We start from the raw sequence: 19,990 nt of genomic DNA, 5'->3' as shown, positions 1-19,990 counted from the left end.
GTGTAGATTTGCAGACAGAAGTTTGCTGCCAGTGTGCAACCCTAACGGAGATCCCCTGCTAGGGTAGTGCAGAGGGAAATGTGGGGTTGGAGTCCCCACACAGAGCTCCCACTGGGTCACTGCAAGAAGAGGGCCACTGTCCTCTAGTCCCCAGGAGCGTAGATCCACTGACAACTTGCACCCTGTGCCTGGAAAAGCAACAGACACTCAATGGCAGCTATGAAAGCAGCCCTGTGGGAGGTGGTACCCTGCAAAGTCACAAGGCTGGAGCTGCCCAAGACCATGGGAATCTACCTTTTGCCTCAGTGTGACCTAGATGTAAGACACGGAGTCAAAACAGATCATTTTGGAGCTTTAAGATTTTAATGACTGCCCTAGTGGATTTTGGACTTGCATGGGGCCTGTAGCCCTTTGGTTTTGGCCAATTTCTTCCATTTGGAAACGGTGAATTTACCCAATGCTTGCACTTACATTATATCTAGGAAGTAACTACCTTGCTTTTGATTTTACAGGCTCCTAGGTGGAAGGGACTTGCCTTGTCTCAGATGAGACTTTGAACTTGGACTTTTGGGTTAATGCTGAAACGAGCTAAGACTTTTGGGGAACTATTGGAAAGGCATGATTGGTTTTTAAATGTGAGGGCATGAGATTTGGGAGCGGCCAGGGGTGGAATGATATGATTTGGCTGTGTCCCTACCCAAATCTTGTCTTGAATTTTGGTTCCCATAAACCCCACGTGTTGTGGGAGGGACACACAGAATTGAATCACACATGATTCAGTTACCTACATGGGAGGCAATTGAATCATGCAGACAGTTATCCCCATGCTGTTCTTGTGATAGTGAGTGAATTCTCATGAGATCTGATGGTTTCATAAGGGGCCTTTCCACCTTTGCTTGGCACTTCTTCCTGCCCTCATGTGAAGAGGATATGTTCGCTTCCCCTTTAACCATGATTGTAAGTTTTCTGAGGCCTTCCCAGCCCGACAGAACTGTGAGTCAATTAAACCAATTTCCTTTATTAATTACCCAGTGTTGGATATGTCCTCATAGCAGCATGAGAACAGACTAATACACTGACAATATCAAGTCTGCTAACAAGAAAGATGAGGACTGAGAATTTATCAGTAAACTTAATCATGCGGGGATCATTTGTGACCATGATAGTCATTGTTTTGATGGATCATGGGTACAATACTTGATTACAATGGGTTCATGAGAGAGTGGGAGAGAAAAAGATTAGATACAAAAAGTATAAACAATCCTTTCAAGATATTCTACTGTAAGAGGAACAAGAAATAAAACAGCCACTGCAAAAGAAAAACTAGATAAAAAGAGGTTTGTTTGGTTTGTTTTGTAAGATGATAAGTAAAAGCCCATCATATTTATATGCCAATTAGAAAGATCTGATAGATAATTACAAATTAATGATACAACAGACAGAGGGAGACAGAGAGACAGAGAATTTCAGGACCTGAGCCTAGGAATGTACCTACATGTTCTTTCTATGTCAATTCTATGGAAAGCGCCAATAGAAGGCATATCAGGAGTGGTCTTTATTTTTGAGTATTCCTACGATTCTGTCAAATAAATATCAGAAGAGCAGTGGTGGTAGAACCTCGGGGAGTTGAATAGTGGTTCTGAGATGAAGACAAGTGTAAAAAGTTACCAAGGAGTGTGTCAATCAAAGGAGGTTGAAAGATGCGTGTGTACCTTGAAGGAAGGGCAGGCTTAAAAGAAGTTATTCTTAGGGTGAGGAAAACCTTAAGTCAGTTTATAGGCTTGGAAGACTGAGCCAATAAAAATTGTTCTTAAAATATGGAGTCGTCTTGGCTAATTGAGAACCAACCACAGCTTCTCAGATAGATGTCACAAGTGAGTGAAACGAAAGGCCATTTAAGAGATTAGGTCATGATAAGTATTTTGTGTGTGACTGGAAACTGTAGTTCTTAATCCTCAATTGTGTAATTGTGTTTCAGCTTGTGAACTCTAATGTCATTTTCTTTAGCCATTAGGTCTTCGCCCTGTGGCCAGATGTAAGTGACCATGCCTGCTCACCAAGGCAGTGCTTTCTAAGAATACAACAAGAGGGCTCATAAACTCTGGACAGCTATTGATCACATTGTAAAGATTAATGTATGAGAGAATAAGCTGAGTCTAATGATGTGTTGTATGATTAAATTACTACTTTGTGATCAGTTAGATATCTACTGGCAAAAGCAGGCATTTTATGTATCTACCTTTTCACAATCAAGAAGGCTCACCAACTTTCTGAGGGGTTAGTTGGAAAAATATATATGAACTAAAACTATTTTATGTGTTAATATTTACAATTGAGTTTATTTTCAGGGAGGTCATATTATAAGAAATGTCTGGGTATTTACTATTGCATGAAGAGAGAACTATGTCAAGACGACGAGAGTAAGAGGGAAACTTGCGGATGTAAAAAATAATTATATCAAACCTCATCAATGCTTTTTAACTACTATGAAGCAACCATTGAGAATGTTATACAAACAAAGCAAATGTTTATAACTTCATATGGCACTGTAGTTTAATAACAAGATTCCAGATTTAGAAGTCAGGCATATCTAGATCCCAATCTCTATTCCAACCCATATTTAATATATGAATTATTAATATCTCTAAGGCTCAATTTTATGTGTAAACTGGAAATAACACCTACTTTTCAGGGTTATTATGGCTGTTATATGTAAGACTGCATGGTTCCCAGCACCCAGATTTAATAAAGATAGCTACTACCATTATTACTTTTTTTTTTTTTTACCCTTACTATTGAGTAACGTGGGGCAAATAGGAAACCTGGTTTTATTTCTTCCACTAAAAATCTAGAGCAAATTCCATATTTGCTATGGAACAATAAGACATGCTCCTACACTTACCTCACTTATCACTCTGATATGATAGATTTAAAGTAAAAGCTACACTTATGATCACACATTAGAGATCAAAGAGTTGGGTCTATCTTGAAACTACACTTCGAGTGCTTCAGGAAATTATTTTTTATTTTCTCACTTATGAAATGTGGTTATTGAAATAAGTATAGTCTTTGTCATGGGAAAGTTGTGGAGATCAAGGAAAATGACATACCAAAGCACTCAGAAAAGTGTGCAGTGATCTATAAAGGAAAGGTACAAGCACCCAGGATCCCACAGGGGAAACTGGATTCCCATGTTCTCATTGTGGTTGAGGTGGTATTTTTTTTAATGATCCTAGGACAAGTCCCCTAACTGTTCTTGGGATCAGCAATGAGTCTCTATTGAAGAAAGAGCACCCAAAGTTGGCTACAAAGAGAAGCTTTATTCAACTGTAAGTGACCACATCATTGGTTCCTTACAGTTGAATAAAGCTTCTCTTCATAGCCTCCGGAGGCTCTTCAGAATAGGTAATGTAACCTACTCTCTGGAACACTGTAGTTACATTTCAACATAGAGGCCAAGAAAAATGAGAAAATATTTCTAGAGACTTTGTTTTCTAGGGATTTATGGAATTGCTACAGAGCGGCGCTGGCTACAGATTATTCAACAATGGTTCATTGAGTATTTTATGCATAGAAATGTACTGTCATATTCTGTTGGGGATGGAAAAGTAGGCTTTTAAAGAGACAAAGATGAGTAGATTGAAGGATAGATTCCTGCAGAGCTTCTAGCTTGCAGTGAGCACCAAGAACAAAGTATCCAGATAGTTCCAGCTGGGTGGGGCTAGCGGGTAGCTCTTCCAAGAGCATCTGTCCACCAAGTACTTATTGAAAGGGCTTGTATTAACTACACACATCCACTAGATGGTCATTTGAGGTGGGTTGTTGAGGCACCTGTGACCTTGTACACACTCAAACTGCATCCTCAGGAGGCTGTTTTCGGCATTCCTTATCAGACCACACACTCTTCCTGTTTTCAGGGTTGAGAAGTTTCATTCCCAGGCATGAATAACATGCAGAGTGCATCAGTAATTTTCTATATCCCAACCTCAAATGCCATGTACATAAGCTTGAATATGTTGCCATGCACACCCTACATCTCCCCCTTCTTTAATTCTTAACTCATGCTGGTCATCCAATGCAAGGTAAGCTTCTATTGTTCTTCTCTGGTTGTAGATGCTTTGGGTGGCAGCACAGGGACATTTGCAGATGCCTAGCAAACAGATACAAAAAAGAATGAGTGGCCATCACCCAAATGCGTATGTTTAACCCAGACAATCAAGCATTTGGGTTTAACCATTGAAAGCCTTTCTGTAATTGCTGAAGTGTACTTGTTTGTAATCGCTGTGACCATTCTTCAGGTTGTTTCTTTAATTCACACTCAGGATTGGAAATTTGAGAAGAAAAATGGTTGTGATAAGCCCCTTGCAGATTTGCTTTTCTAAATAACTGCAAGGGGAATTTCCTTCCCAATTCTGGGTTAAATTTACAAGAAGCCACAATTCTGTTCACCATATTAAGATCAGGACATAGGTTATATTTAACTGTGTAACGTTTTGATGAGACAAGCATGTAGCACACCAGCTACTAGAAGAGGCTTTAATACTATAAAAGGATTGATTCTGCTCTATGTGAGGAACACCTTGCCCAAACAAAAGTATATAGTGTACATAGAACGAATCAGGACTGTTATCAGTAACACTATTGTGCAAAAAGAGGGTATAGTTGCCACCACTAGTAATGTGCTCATCGCATGAAAGAACCTTTTCAAAAAAGGAAGACGAGTCCGGGCGCGGTGGCTCAAGCCTGTAATCCCAGCACTTTGGGAGGCCGAGGCGGGTGGATCACGAGGTCAAGAGATCGAGACCATCCTGGTCAACACGGTGAAACCCGTCTCTACTAAAAATACAAAAAATTAGCTGGGCATGGTGGTGCGTGCCTGTAATCCCAGCTACTCAGGAGGCTGAGGCAGGAGAATTGCCTGAACCCAGGAGGCGGAGGTTGCGGTGAGCCGAGATCGCGCCATTGCACTCCAGCCTGGGTAACAGAGCGAAACTCTGTCTCAAAAAAAAAAAAAAAAAAAAAAAAAAGAAGACGTAGTCTGCAAATGTGGATATGAGCAGGGCTTAAAGCTTGCTTCCCTTTTAATTGTAATATTGGTTCTGAAAGCCCATACTCGGACCAGGTGATAAAACTATTGGAGGGAGTCCCAAATCCAATAGTCTGATTTGCAGACATAAGATTACCATGGGGGCCTCCGTGAAGTAAGGTGCCATTATCAAAAAGAGGCCGTCAATGCGCTGCAGTTTGTCTGCATGGAGACCACTGGACGGCCTCTAACACATCGCCAGTCCCTACTCAGACAGCATACAGGCAGATCAGGCACTTGTGTAGCTTCCTTAGAGATCTCAGCAAGATTAGTGGTAACAGTGGAAATAAAGGTCAAATTTGCAAGCTTAGCATCCCTTTTGGGCTGATAGTAGAGATACTCCTGAGGAATGAGAGTAACACACTTCTCATGTGCTACTGTGAAAAATCAAAGAGGGGGATTACTAGACAATAAAGCCAAAGAGTCATTAAGTTTAATCCATCTGAAATTTTCAGTTAACGGGTAAGACAGAGGCATCCATCGACCTCCTGTCCAAGAAGTATCATTAGATGACAAAGGCAGGTCGGCATCCCGCCATGTAATAACATTAATAACAGGGGGACTCAAAACATGACTCCAATAAACATGTTCTTGAGCAGATCCCACTGGCAAAGGACAAGAATTACCAGCCACCCTAACATGCATGCCTGTCTTTCTTTCTCAGATGTTTCCCCAGTTACCACCAGATACATAAGAAACTTGTTCTCTGCAATTGCAGAGGCGTCCACCGTGGCAAGCTGGGTAGTTGCTTTTGGATCCAATTTCTTTAACTGTCCTCAGGTAATGTTAGGTGCCTTCTGAGTCATCACTGTCATTGCTGGTCGATTCTCCAACAACAGGTCCTGTTCTCAAGGAGAGAGCCCCATATTCCCCCTTTTTTGTTTATTAAGATATACTTTAAGAGTTTGATGAGTTTATTCAATAATGGCCTAACCGGTGGAGTTATAGGGGATGCCAGTCTTGTGTTGTAGGTGTTAAAGTTGCAACACGTATGTAAATCGAGCACTAAGACATTAAGGTCCATCATCAGTTTTTATAGTTTGTGAAAGGCCTAAAGTCGTAATAGATTTAAACAAATAAGCAATTGCATTTTTAGTTTTTTCTCTGGTCCAGGGGTAGCATGTATTAAACTTGTATAAGTGTCCACGTAATGTGTAGAAATGTAAAAAATCCAAAGGGTGGATACTGAATAACATCGGTTTGCCAGATAGCATTAGGCAACAGACCTCATGGATTGGCTTGAAGCCCTAAGGAAGAAGGAGAGAGAGAATGCCGTTGGCAATCAGGACAAGTTTTAATAATCATATGAGCTTGAGCAAGTGTGAAATAAAACTGTTAAGACTGCGAGCATTCTCATGAAAGCATGATCAGCTCAAACTTGCAAAAAAACAGGAAAATCTGCAAAAACCACATTTGTGGTTGTACCAGAGCATCGGCTCAAGCGTTCCGTTTTGATAAGGGACCAGGCAACCTAGAATGAGAGTGAATTTGTGTGATGTAAAGAGGGTGATGATGGTCACAGAGTAGCTCTTGCACTGCAAGAAACAAAGCTAGTAGAGGTTCATTAGTAATGCCTTTCACATGTGCATGGTTTAAATGAGTAATGCTATACAGCACATCAGCAGAATCACTAACTACATTTATGTCTTGGTAAGGAAAAGGCTGATATTAGGGAACCTAACTCTGCCTGTTGCGTAGTTTTGAAATGCTCCTGGATTTTGTGCTGCCAGTTTTGCATGGCATCTTGCCACACTGTAGCTGTCTTACTTGTGTTTTCTGAACCATCTGTAAAGACAGTAAGGGCGTGAAGCAAGGACTCAGAGACAACAATAGATACAAATCCAACAGGGACAGTTTGTAAAAGGTTTAGAAGCTTAGAGGCTGGTAAATGGAAACTAATATTACCAATAAAGTCAGCCATTGCTACTTGCCAATGAAGATCACAAGCTAAGAGAGTTTGAAATTGTTCTTTGCTTAATGGTAGGAAAAGAGTAGCAGGGTTGTATCCTGATTAACTGAATGCAACATTGGTGCTCCTTTATAATAAGAAAAGTTATTAAATCTTTAATCTTTTGTACATGTTTAGAGGGTTTATGCGACAGGTCCACAGCACATAAAATACAAAAATGGCAAAACGAAGCCTATCTGTTAAACTAAGGCATGGAAGGGATGGATATTTTAAGTGTTTTTACCATATTTTCTGGCCTTAGTAAGTTATTAGAATGTGACTGCAAGTCACCAGGATAAGAAACCTGCATTGAGTTAGCTAAAGTGTATAAAAAAAGAAACAAAAAACTTTTAAAAATATGTTTTGGTGTTGGCCATTCTCCTGCATTAGCTTTTAGCTGAAATGTTTTAGAAGTGAGCTTGGGAAAGCAAGGCTGTGGCCAGTTTCTTCCCATCTGCCTCGGGCTCTTTAGGCGGCCTCTCTCTCTAACAGCTGCCACCTGTGGCTACTCTTGCCCTGAGAGGAAGGAAGGAAGACTACACGTGGCAGCAAGAGGCCAGAAAATGACCAGGTGGGAAAGTGCGTGTGTGTAAGCACGGAGACTGGAGGCAGGAGAGTAACAGGGGGGAGAAGACCACTCTCCTCGTCCTGCAGACCACCTACGCTCGGAGCCAAGCCTGTTAGATAAGGTACTGAAAATATACTGGGCTTTTATTATAATTTTTACTACCCACAAGCAGAGAGGCTGTGGGGGCAGCGGGGAGCAGACATGCGTGCGGCACAGGGTCTGCTTTGAAGTTTTCCAGCCACAGTGTTTTTTAAACATTTTATAAAAGCGTGAAACAAACATTCCTTACTTCTGCGTCTATCTTCTGAAGATAACAGCAGCTGGCAGAGCTTGTCCACCTCGGCCTAGTTAGCATTTAACATATGGCTACGGGAGAGCACCCCATATCACTGGGCTTCTCCCCCAGAGCTCTGTAGTCTAGGCTGCTCCACACTGCTCTGCCCACCTTAGGCTAATAAGGTCGGGGTGCACGTGGACTGTGTCTTAGCTCTTTCCCCAGGGGGCCAGGGAAGACAAGGATTTGCTTGTCAGCTGAGATATGCGAGGGGTGGCAGGGAAGGGCAGGAGTAGGAAAAGCAGCAGCACAGCAAGCAGCAGGCCACTTTCTGGGCGCAGTTACTACGGCGCGTGACCATGGTGGGGAGGAGTCTCCGGACCGGCTGGAGCTGCCTGCAGCCGCCTGGGGACTGGGTCTGTGCCTCTTGGCCTCCCCTCCGTCACTGCAAACCCAGAAAGGGGCAATTTGCCTACACTCCCAGTGACTAAATGGGCACTCCGTGGCATCATAGCAACTCTCCTGCCCCAGGCCTCTGTGGGCAGCAAGAAAGCCAGAGGTATCTGGGATAAAACCCAGGAGGCAGCGTGCAACGTTCCCTTATGCTCCAGAGAAACAAAAAAGACAAGGCCAGGAAGGCCGATGCCGGAGGTAGGAAGTGAGAACTTGCATATTAGAAAGACAATCACAATTAGCCACTTTCCTTCCCCCCTGGAGGCACCCCTCCAGCAGGGAATTTTGTCAAGGAGATGCAGCCACTCTATCACGTAGATGTTTGCTGACGGAGGGTCTTATCCAAGAACTGTCCCTTGGGCAGCCTCCGATCTCCTCAAGGGGGATGGGAGGCGCTGTTGGTGAACGCTGCAAATGAATTCAGGTACCATTAAGGGTGGAGGAAAAGAAGGCAATAGCTTTTCTATAGGGGGAGGAAAAGGCTTGGGTCCGTCTTTATCCTCACTAGAAAAAAATCTCTTCCTTATTCCCCATAGAAGGGAATAAAGTGGGGAGAGGAGTCTTCCCTGTTGTTCTGGTTTTTCCTTCTCCTTTAAATTTCCTGAATTTCCTTCAGGTGGGGAAGATGGGTGGTCTGACTCACCACAATCTGGCAGATAAAGAGGATACAGTGCAGAGCATACCAGCAACCAGGTGGTAAAATAGTAACATTAGTAAATTGGCCTTGCTCCTATCCTCTTTTAAGGCAGCAACCTACCTGCTCCCATAACTCTAAATCTAAGGTTCCTTGATCAGGAAATCAAGGAAGGGCATTCCTGCCGAATTGAGCGTAAGCTTGTGCAGAGCTCCGGGCTCTACAGTGCACTGGATAGCCTTAAGTCGCTGTTGCACTGTTTTTATTTTATTTAAAAAACAAACACTTTCTGCTCTTTGGTCATTTTTTGACCCATGATAACTTAGTTCCTGATATTTTATGCATGCATCCCATCATCCTAAAGGGAGCCAGGACTGTCCCTTACCAGGATTCCTCAAAAGATGATGAGGTCTCCTCCTTCACGCATAAATTCAAGGCAGTCACATCAGGGGTACCAGTTGCAGAGCTTCTAGCTTGCAGTGAACGCCAAGAAGGAAGTAGTCAGTCCAGCTGAGCAGGGCTAGAGAGTCGCTCTTCCACGAGAGCCCCTCCCACCCCAGCATCTGTCCACCAAGTTTTTATTGAAAGGGTTTGTATTAACTACAAACATCCACTAGATGGTCATTTGAGGTGGCTTGCTGAGGCACCTGTGACCTTGTACACGCTCGAACTGTATCTTCAGGAGGCTGTTTTCAGTGTTCCTTATCACACCACACACTCCACTCCCTGTCCTGTTTTCAGGGTCAAGGAGCTTCATTCTCATGCACAAGTAACATACACAGAGTGCCTCAGTATTTTTCCACACCCGACCTCTTGAATATGTTGTCATGCACCCCGTACAGATTCCTGCTCATCCCTACCGTTACCTCAATGTGTCCCACAGAGTAGCAGAGTGTCCAGAGGCCAGAAGTGAGTGGTTCTGACCAGCAAACGTCTGGCAAGGCCAGATACATTAGGAAGTGGCAGGGATCATGGTGTTCACCAAGGATGCCAACAGGTAAAATTATGATTGCCAAGACGTTCTGGGAGTTTCACCGCTAGTTTGGGAGCTCTTGTGTATAACCGTTTGTACCAAGGACCAAAATTATAATGAATGCGTCTCCTGTGCATTCTCACCACGAACCCCCTTTTGTAGATTTCTTCAGCTCCTCAGCTTGGACTTAACCTCAGCCAGGTGTTTCTAAATAAGTGATGTATGTTTCTAATGCAGGAGGAGTGAGGCCTAAATGAAAAAAGCTATTAAAGCTAACTACTTTTTTTTGTAAGTAAAGGTAGTGAGAAGAAAAAATTTTGAAGGTTTTTTTAAATGCTCCCCTCAAAGGAAAAATGAAGCCCACCTTTTAGAGCCAGGTGTTCTTTATAGTTAAGTGATAATGGTAGGGAGCAAGCTAAGCTCACTGGGCTTTTCACAAAGTAATAAAAGTTTACACTGGCTTTATTAACGTGTATAATCTTAAACACATTGCATAAAAATAGAAAAATATGCTGTCTATGTTCAATTCTTTTGCAAATCTCTCATGTCCACAGGTAACTGGGCAATTTGGTAGTCTAAAGAGGGCCCAGGCTCACCTCCTCCCTCACCCCACTTCATTCCTACAGATGCTAATATAAATCAATTAGGGGCTGACACAGCAATTGGCTGCCTGACAAACGTTTCACAATAATGCAGCTCAAGAGAATGTGGAATTTCTGAGATGCTGGTTATAACGCTTTCAATAATAGCTGTAAATTCCATGCCATGTCAGCACAGGTGGAAAGCTGAGTCGTAAATAAAATGTTTCCCCAATTCCTAAAGAGCTCCCTAGATGACTGAACAAAGTAAGTTGTGATTTAATTTAACCACTTAAACTTTCAGGAAGTAAAAACCAGACCTTCATCAAATTTAGACCAAAAAAAGGGGAGGGAGGAAAGGGGGAGAATGCGCATGGAGAACAGAGGGAGGAAGAAGGGAACGAACACTGGCTGCCAAGTACTAGAATGATCACGGGCTGCTCCAGTGGAAGCCTTTAGAGTATTCATTATCTGGAAAATAGTAAAAGACCCTGGCTCGACATGTGCTCAGTTCCATGGGAATAGTTAATGGAGGCACACCACCCTCACTTCAGCCCCCTTCACGGGGCACAGCATGTCATGCATGCGGTGACTTAAATTTTCCATTGTATTTTAAAGGCTCATGATGGGAACACTCTGCCAGAACCCCCTTCCAGTTTGAGAAGCCTAGACAATTACCTTATTTGAATGGGGGGGATGAAGAAAAAGCTGAGGTTCTCACAAGCGTTTTCTGAGAATCTCCTCAAGGGTGAGTACTCTGCGCTTTTTGTATTCTCTATAGCTTTAACGATAGCCCTAAAGACATAGTAGGCACACTGAAACGACGTTGAAAAATGAATAAAGAATGGTCATCAGATATATTTTAGGACATGTGAGATAAAAATGGAAATATTAGCAAGTTTGTATGAAAAACTAAAACATAGATCCCATGTTATCTTTTTTCAATATTTATTACTGTCAAAATTGCCCTTAATTCTCCATAGTTTTAGATGCCATTATGTCCAAGTATATTTTGAGTATTGATGAGAAGAATAAAAACCTCCTAGAGATGTAAATGTTGAAACATATTACTATCTGAATTGATGCTAATGCATACTCTTATTTTCAGAGAGATGCCTAAGTAGAGAGAACGAACTCTTATTGCCAAGATAGTAATTGGTTTTATTTTTATGTTCTTCCTTTTCACATTTTATCTAGCTTCTTTGCAAAATTATGAATATGTGTTTTTCTATAGATGTGTGTTTGTGCAATTCTGAGTATGGTCTTAGTATGCTTCTACTAAAGATACTAAATATTATAAGTACATCATTAAATTCCTCTCTGATGTTATAGCTATAAAACTATATTACAGAGAAGCTGCAGATAATGTAGTCTATTATCTGTGAAATGATGAATACTTTTCATATTTGTGAATTGCACTTATGCTTTTTTGTTCATGAAGCTAATTGTGACTTTCATTAGGGACATCAGTAATTTCCAGTGTATCTGAAATTTCCAAGTAGATAGAAATTTCTTCTCTTGACTTGTACTTCAATAACTGTAATTCATCAGATATTTTTATTATCCATGTCATCAAAAAAGACCAAACTCCTGCTTAATCAAAAGTAATTAATAAGCTGGTTTTAAATTTCATATAATTCTGTTGATTTAGTATATTTTTAATCTTTATTTCCTGGCATAGCTATTACCCATACAATTCCTGGAAATGTAAGACCTGAAGAGCAAACCTTCCACCCATCTATTTCTACAATCTCAACCTACTCCTCTCATCATGGATGGGACTCAGCAATATTCGATTCCAATGTGCTATGCTTTTCCCCGTCTTCAGGTCTTAGCACATACTATATTTCCTTTTTCAGAAGATAAATCCTGTGTTCATTAGAATAACTACAGCTTATTCTTAAGGTCTCAGTTTCAACATCCCTTCCCCAGGAAGCAGTGGCACACTCCCTGGGAAAGTACCCCAGTACTCCTACATGTTTATTTTAACCTTCCTTCTTCACAAGCCTCTAAAACCTCCTTGTCCCCTCTTCTCCTTCCCAGATAATTTTATTGATGGAGACAAACAGAAGTGCATTTTTGCATTTTATCCACCTACCCCCATCTATGCCCATATAACTTGCCATCTCTCTTAGTTCATCTTCCAACCAAAGACTTGACTCTATTGTACTGTTGACAGTTTGTTATCACCCCAGGTAAGTGTACTTTCCTTTTTCTCTACCTGGAGCAACAACTACAGTTAGCACCATTAAAAAGCTAAGTTCTTACTACTGCTGCCACCAGACGAGGCACATACTCCGGGAGCTGCTTTCAGTCTCCAGTCATTCATAAGCATAACTCAATGGCACCTTCCTTACCCGTTGCTGGGGATGCACACCTCTGATCTCCCACCCCTCATCTTCCCTCATTGAGGCAATTTTGACAGACAGGGGGCATGAATGAACAGTTGAACAATTTATTCTTCCTTTCTCCCCCTTATATGGATTATTTGAGGATTTACTAACTTCTCCAATATAGTATCTCTGATGTCTTGCAAGATTAAGCAAGTCATTAGTCACAAAGCTATGGTCAGATCCAACATATTCTCTTATATTTGCTTACTTTTTTTTTTGTGGACAACATTCCCTTTATCCTCCCTTCTGCTTCCTTGGGGTGGGATTTCACCCTCCCGATAAAATGTTAAGACATAAGCCTTTTTTTTCCTAAGAACACACAAAGACACCTTCTACCTGTGCACTGGGTCCTCCTTTGCTCCAAATATTCTCCCCTTTTCTTGCATCATCTATTTTTTTTTCTGTGTTCTGAATTTTTCCTATGAAGATACAGACCATTGTTCCTTATCTCACATTAAAAATAAAAATCTGGATACCACCTGGATTTTGCTTCTTCATCTCCATTTTTCTCCTTTTTCTATTTTTCAAACTGCAAAACTCTTGGAAGTGTTACATCTAACTCTTGGCTTCCTTTCATAAACATACTATTCCCACTTGTCTAAAATTGTTTCTATCCTGGTCACTTAGAACTTCCATGTTTCTGAATCTAGTGGTTATTCCTCAATCCTGCCTCTACTTGACCAACTAACAGCATTTGACACTGGATCCATTGCGCCTCCTTAGAACTTTATTGTTTCGGTTTCCAGGATATTTTACTGTTTTTTTTTCTACCTTAAGAACTTCTCCTTCTCATTCTCCTTTGATGATTCCTTCTTATATTCCCAGTCTCTTAACATTGGAGTCCTCGGGCTCAGTCTTGAACCTCTTCTCATCTCTATTGATAGCCTCTCTTTAAGATAGTCATTGCCTTGTCCAGTGACCTTAAATGCTGGTCATTTAAATGACCATCTAAATGCTGATGATGATCATGTCTGTTTCCCAGCCCTAATTCCTTCCCCAAATTCCTTCTATACCTCTGCCTCTGATGTCTCCCATTAGATGTCTGTTTGGCATCTTGACCTTTACATTCTGAACTTTTTATCTTTCCTTCTCAAGCAGCTTCTCCTATAGTTCTTATTTTTTCATGGTCATTTCATTCTTCCCTTGCTCATATTTTTTTTAAAATCAGTTTTAACTTCTCTCATCCCATAATAACCTATTCTCAATTCATCAGCAAATTATATTGACTCTGCTTTCAAATTATATCCAGAACCCAGCAACCTCTCACCTCATCCCTTGCCACTGACCCATTCCAAGCTACCTGCATCATCAACTGCATGAGTAAAATATAGTTGGTGTCCCTAATTCTATATTTGTACTCCTTCAATCTATTCTCAGTGAAACCACCAGAGTGATCCTACTATAACATAGATATCATGTGATTCCTATGCCCAGAGCACTGCCATGAACTCAGAGTAAAACACAAAGACCGTTGCATTGGTCTGCCAGATGACATAGGATCTGAATTACTGTTAGCTTCTTTAACATCATTACCTGCTGTATTCTCTCCTTTCTCACTGTCTCCAACCATGTGGACTACTTACTGTTCCTGGAAAGTGCTAGACTTGTCATGCTGGGCCTTCTCTTCTGCTTCTCTCTCCTCCTTCCTGTTCCTTTTCCTCTTCCAGAATAATTCTCCTCTCAATATCATATGGCTCACCCTCTTCACTCCAGTAAGTCTTCATCAGAGAAGATGTTACCTTCTCTGGCAGGTTTCCATTACTCTGTATCTAATTCCAGTTGCTCATCACTCATCACCCACCTTCCTACTTTTTTTTTTTTAACCTTATGACTTACCACTATTTCACATACCTTGTATTTTACTTGTTTGGTTTTTGTCTTCTCTAGCATGTAAGCCCTGTTAGGGTAGAGATATTGAGCAGCAGTGTTCATGGCAGTGTCTTCAGCATGTGCAGCTGCACCTTACACATAGTAGGCACATGGTAAATATCTGTTGAGTAGCGGCATGCCACAGTTCACCTCCCATCTAATAGTGAGTGTTTGTTAAAAGCTTCTCTACCCAATCTGAGTGAGCAGTTTGCTAGAGCAGGGTTAGAATCTCTATTCCTTTCTGCAGTTTCCCCAGGGTGTAGTACAGGACTGACATAGAATAGATGCCCAATAAATTTTAAAAAACAAAATGCAATGTTTCTATTATCCATGTGAATTACTTATTTATATGAATTTAGATGATTTATTTCCTAAGGTTTATATGATGTCGATGGGAAAGTCAACAAGTTAGCTTTTGAGTTAGCCTAGTACATGAACAGCCTTTGCCATGGTTTTAAGAAACATTCAATCTATTTTGTTACACATACGTTAGCAAGATTTGGGTTTGCACTCATTAGTTAAATGAGTTGCAGTCCTAGAAATAATGTCCCCATTTACCATGTTAGAATGTGAACTATATGGATATCTAAAACCAACTCCTCTTAAATGCTTTCTGGAATATTTCTCTAGTACCCACTCCATCTTTGTCCTTTTAAGGACAGCAACAATGACGCCACACTTTTCTTATTGTTCTTATTATGAAAATAATGACTATAAAACTTTGGAGACTATAGTTAAAGAAAATAAATTTCAAATCATCCGCAATGCCTGTGTTTAGTAATAACACCTGTGTGTACATCATAAATATTATCTGCTTGAAATCTGATTATCCTTTTACACCTTATTTTCCACATAAAACGGTATATGTACAAATATGTAGATAGCACTAATACTGTATATACATATATATCACACACATGTATGTAATACAGACACATACTTTTGAAAAATAGAATTGAACCATCTTCAAAGTGCCATTTTATGAGGTTTTTAGTGTTGTGATTTGGAAAGAACATGGGTTTTGGATTTACTAGATGTCATTCTTGTCAAGCAATGTCTTCGATCCCCTTTCCTTTGGAAAAAAAGGAGGGAGTATGATATTTGTCCAAACAATAGCTAAGTGTATGTGCAGCAAAAATTTGACTTTTTATGAAAAAGTGTTTAACCAAAGAGCACTATACATTTTCATATATTAGATATTCTCAGTTGCTATTGTATGTGACAGGTATTGAACCATCATTTTTAAAACACTAATGACAAAAAACAAGTTTCTTATACAAATTAACTAGAATGAAAGAGAAATTATTTTGTCAATTCTGATAGTTCTACACCAGATCAGTATTTTTAAAGAAAAGGCGGACCCTTTTTGACACATCAGGGCAAGGCTCCATGGATTTCCTCAAATAGCTGCAACCTTCTGTTTACAGTGAGTAAAGGGTTTCTAGTGCTGCAGTATAGTCAGTCTAGGCAGGCAGAATGGCAGTTACATGATGAGAAAAAAGATGAGCTGTCCTGGAGATGGTCTTCACCTGAAACATTTCCTAAAGTTTGGTCATAGAGCCTGCAATTGCATAACGTCTTGCATTTCAACAGCTGTCTCTGATTGTGCAAATGGGCCTCAAACCCAAGTGGTAGTGCCACTATGGTGCATCTCAGGCACTATGACAGAAATTTTAGGATATATGTATGCTGATGTCTTTACTCAGCTGCAAATTCTTCCTTTGCTAAACTCCATCTTACCTGAAACTTGTGTTACACAGGTAAGTATACGCAGCCCTAGATTAGAAGTAATTGTTCTCTAGGTGTCTCTTTACTCAGAGTGAGCTCTTGATAAAGTTACAGCCCAGTGCCTTTCATAGAGTGGTAATCTAATGATGTGACTTGATCTGTGTCCTCCCACCCAAATCTTGTGTTCAGCTGTAATCCCCAATGTAGGAAGTGGGGCCTGGTGGAAGGTGATTGATAATGGGGTGGATCCTTCTTAAATGGTTTAGCATCATCCCTTTGGTGGTGGTATCATAATGGAGTTCTGAGGAGATCCGGCTGTTTAAAAGTGCGTGGCACCTCCCTCCCTTCTCGTTTCCCCCTGCTCTGGCCATGTGAAGGGCTGGCTCCTCCTTTGCCTTCTGGCATGACTGAAAGCTCCCTGAGGGGTCTGCAGAAGCTGCTATGCTTTCTGTACAGCCTGCAGAACCATGAGCTGGTTGAACCTCTTTTCTTGATAAATTACCCAACCTCAGGTTTGTCTTCATCGCAGCGTGAGGATGAACTGATGCATCCTCATGCATCGCAGCATGAGGATGAACTGAGGACGACCTGATATGTTGGTTTGTTGGAATAAGTCAGTGTTTCTGGGGGAAGTTATTAAAAACCATAGGAAAACAAATGATGCCAGCACAGAACGGAAAATTAAAAAATATGTTGTCATCCATTACAATTTTGACTTAAACTATTAGAGAAATGTGTTTATGTGTATTATTTTTTAAGGGTTTCTACAGTCTTGCCCCAAACTATCTTCTGGTGGTTGCCTCTCATGCTGCAACAACTTCTCCATTGTCTTTGGCACAGCCCTCATGAATAGAAGTTCTGGGTTCATGGACTCTGTATAGCCTCCCTCTCTCCTCTATGCCACGAATACTTCCCATTTTAAAAGAGCCATTTAAAAATAGATTTCTTCTGAGAAGTCATATATTTCGTTATATACCTATCCAGATTCATAGCTGTTAGGGTTTTCATTACCCATTTGAACTTAATTTATTGAATGATATTGTTGGTTACTTTTTACATGTAGATGTTCCATCTGTATAGCTGAGAGCATTAATTCTTTGAGGGGGTTACTAAATCTGTGCCTTTTAAAACTATGCCAGTGCCTCGGTTAATGCTAAATTAATAGTTGCTTGGATAATTTGCCTTCCTAGCACATAGTATGTCTAATACTATTTGCTTGTCTTGATAGCTTAAAAACTCACTGGAACCTGCCCTTCACTTTATCATTCATTTCTCCTTTCTCTTCTTCTTATAGCCCATTGTACTCAGGGGGTGCTCAACAAATGTTAATGGCCATGATCTTTTCAATCAGCAATTTGTAAAGCGGATGATTATTGTCTATAAGTGACAAGGGGGACACTATTTCTATTCATGCTAATAAAAGACTTGACTTATGAAGACAATATCTACAAACAGTAAGTGGCAAAACTAAACCCCTTAGTTCTTCCAAAGCAAATACGGTCCATTTTCAGGAGGAAGAGTGACATCTATTGTTCAGAAGATACTCATTGGTGTTTTCTGTTGTTAACTTCTGCATTGATTCATGCCTGTGTCAACAATATAAGCTATAAATAATAGCATGTCTAACACAGAGTAATACTTGTCGGCCCTTTGTCGCATTGGACATCTAATTTCAGCAGTGTTTGGTTGTAAAGCTTATTGGCAGTTCACACAGTCAGCAGCTGCTGTATTTTAATCCATGTCTAGTTAAACAGCAAGTCATTGAAGATTGGAGAAGGGCCATGTGAAAACACAACTAAGCCACATCTTTGAAAATTACTGAAAAAACCATGAATTAAGAAGGAATAATTTCTTTAAGCAAGCCTGGTGAAATCTGACTTCTTTGTATAAAACCATAGTTCTCTAATTTTAAAGAAAAAAATGAAAGCTTTAAGTTTTACATTACATGTGAACTATGTAAAAAGTAACTTCTCCTGGCCAGGCACGGTGGCTCACGCCTGTAATCCTAGCACTTTGGGAGGCCGAGGTGGGTGGATCACCTGAGGTCAGGAGTTCAAGACCAGCCTGGCCATCATGGTGAAACCCCATCTTTTTTTTTTTCTTTTTTAAACTTCTCCTAAAAGATCATTGCCAACAGCTAAGCAGACACTGACTTGTGTGTAGTCAGTTTGTGTTAATATTTTCTTGAAGATGGAGAATGGCCCAATGGGGATAGTCTGTCATCCAGCCTCAACTTCAATACCTCCAGTGACAGGAATTTCACTTTCTTAAGGCAACTACAACATAACATGGTACAACCTGCCTTACCTCTGTTATAGCGTTGCTGAACAGATCAGCTGATAAAATGTGTATAAAAGCATTTTGAAATTCATTGAGTACTACAAGATGTGATGAACACAGTGAAAGCCATGACCATCCAGATTTCTAGAGGAAGTAGTTAATCTGTATAACATAACTTTTAAAAGCTGAGTATCCCTTTAAATACTACACGATATATATTGGAAATGACACTAAAGATTGGTATTTCTAAAGTATATAACCATCTTTGGAATTTTTAAAAGTTTATCCCAAAGGTAGTTTAAATTTCTATAAAGGACTCACAATCAGCAGTTAAAATATTCTAATTTATTTTTGTTTTATAAATTATAAAATTAGTCACATAACACAAAATAATTTACTATGTTCTAGATGTACTATATGTTGTGGCATAAAGTCCATACCCTCAAGACAGTCTCAAAATGAGTTGATTTCAAAACAACGTGGGATGAGAAAATAGGAAAACATAAAAAGGAGGATTTGGGCCCAAAGTTAAAAAAGATATAATAGAATAATTGTCAGAGGAACTGATAATGTAGAATGTTTATGTGTTAATCATATGAAAGCAGAGGGGGCAAAGTGAAGAGATAAGAAAAAGAAATTCTGGGCAAGAAAATAGAATGAACCCAGGCACAGATAATAATCTATTAGGCAAGGATTGGCTGAGAAGGGAAGGAGAAAAACAGCTGAAACTATGGTCAATGGATGTTTGTTTCTCTTGAGGATGTTTAAAAGTTAAAAGAAGGAGCCAGTAAAGGTCCAAGGGTGGCTGGGCGTGGTGACTTACACCTGTAATCCCAGCGTTTCGAGAGGCCAAGGAGGGCAGATCGCGAGGTCAGGAGTTAGAGACCATATTCTGGATACAAGTTCTTTATCAGATATGTGCTGATCAACATGGTGAAATCCCGTCTCTACTAAAAAATAAAAATAAAAAATTAACCAGGTGTGGTAGCGCTTGCCTGTAGTCCCAGCTACTGGGGAGGCTGAGGCAGGAGAATGGCTTGAACCCAGGGGGTGGAGGTTGCAGTGAGCTGAGATCGCACCATTGCACTCCAGCCTGGGCCACAGACAGACTCGCTATCTCTAAAATCAAAAAGGTAGATCAGCCTCACCATCTACCTTTCTGGATCTTAGCCTGACACCCCCCACCTTGGGGACCTGACCCCCCCG

This window comes from Cebus imitator, unplaced genomic scaffold, assembly GCF_001604975.1.
Source record: "Cebus imitator isolate Cc_AM_T3 unplaced genomic scaffold, Cebus_imitator-1.0 Scaffold96, whole genome shotgun sequence".
In the NCBI taxonomy this organism is placed as follows: Eukaryota; Metazoa; Chordata; class Mammalia; order Primates; family Cebidae; genus Cebus; species Cebus imitator.
Note: the sequence above shows the minus strand (reverse complement) of the source record.